Source organism: Cebus imitator, unplaced genomic scaffold, assembly GCF_001604975.1.
Source record: "Cebus imitator isolate Cc_AM_T3 unplaced genomic scaffold, Cebus_imitator-1.0 Scaffold610, whole genome shotgun sequence".
Classification (NCBI taxonomy): Eukaryota; Metazoa; Chordata; class Mammalia; order Primates; family Cebidae; genus Cebus; species Cebus imitator.
Window position 1 is genome coordinate 880,866 of NW_016107925.1, and position 1,738 is coordinate 882,603.

Sequence of the window (1,738 nt, forward strand, 5' to 3'; positions counted from 1 at the left end):
CACTGCACTACAGCCTGAACAAGGAGAGCAAAACTTGGTCTCAAAAAAAAAAAAAAAAAAAAATCCCATATACATGTATTTGACTAAGGTTCAATGATTTTGCATACAAATTCAACATTAACCGTATTTCAAATAATAAATCTGCAAAAGGTAACCTTTTCTGCTTTGCAATGGTAACAAAAATTCTGTGTTCTTTTGAGCCAAAGGGGGAAAAATTGGACCATTTAAATGGCCTATTTCTATAATTAGCATGAGCAGTTTCTCAGTGTTTTTAATCTAAAGGCAAGGTAGTCATGTGTTTAAATACATCACCAGTTATATTGTTGGTAATATTCAGACAATAGTTATGAACATAGATGATCAGCCCTAACCATTGCATAAAGACAGCCAAAATAATTTTCACACCACATTCAGGGCTTCTTGATCTGAGCACATCTCTCTTCCATGATTGAATAGATCATGTTTTCATTCTTTCTAAAATTGGTTGGGAATACACACCAATTTATTGGTGATACTGCTCTATCACTTGTGTTGTGACACACAAATCACACAGAATTTTAAAAATACCAATCCTAGAATAAAGTGAAAGACTGAATGTCACACCATGAAATAGGACTGAAGTATACCATGAACTCAACTCGAGTAGAATTAAACTATCTCCTTGAATTGAATTATGACATTTTAGGGCTGCTCTTCAATAATTCTTCTTGTCCTTTGAAACACTTCCCAGTGATTTTTAGCTTTTCGTTCTTTATTTCAGAGTTTCTTCCTAACATATGTGGCCTGGAACCATTAGATTCAGAAAAAGCTAAACCAATATAGTGAAGTTAACCTACATATATTTTCATAACCAGAAAATATCAGCCAACAATTACTTTAAAAATTAGAATAGCTCCCTGCCCTTTCCAAGTTTTCAGCTCCAGTGGCTGCTGCTCCCTGGGCATTTATGCAGGAGGTCTGGACAGTAAGTTGATTTCCTGCATGATGATTGGCAGCTAGTGGACCTAGCAAGCCAAAGTTGCCTCTCTGCCCGGGACAGTTCACAGCAGGGGCCCCACCACAGCCAGGCCTTTAGACTCAGACAAGGACTTACCCTATGGGCCCCTAATTCCCAGTCCTTTGAGTTTGCATTGGAACCGCACCTCCAGCCTCCAGCTGGAAGATCTTGGGACTTCTCTGCTTCCATAACCACGTGAGCCAGTTCCTCATACTAAGCCTCTTCCTGCATATCTATATACATCTCGTTGGCTCTGGTTCTCTGGAGGACCTAACTCATACATGCCGTCCTCCAGTTGATATCTCAGGGCGCTACATTCCTGGGAAGGTAACTGTAATGGGCTTGGCCAACACAGAAGCACTTAAAACTTCAACCTTGACAGCGGAAAATATAGTTACTTTTTGTCCTTGGTGGAAAGTTTCAAAAGACAGCCAGGTGTGGTGGCTCTCAACTGTGATCCCAGTGCTTTGGGAGGCCAAGACTGGGGAATCGCTTGAGCCCAGGAGTTTGAGACCACCCTGGGCAACACAGTGAGACCTCATCTCTACAAGAATTTTTTAATTAGCCAGATGTGGTGGTGCATGCCTGTGGTCCCGGCCACTCAGGAGGCTGACATGGGAGGATTGCTTGAGCCCAGGAGCTCGAAGCTTCAGTGAGCCGTGATTGAGCCACTCCACTCCAGCCTAGGCAAGAGAGCAAGACACTTAAAAAAAAAAAAAAAAAAAAAAGAAAAATTTTAAA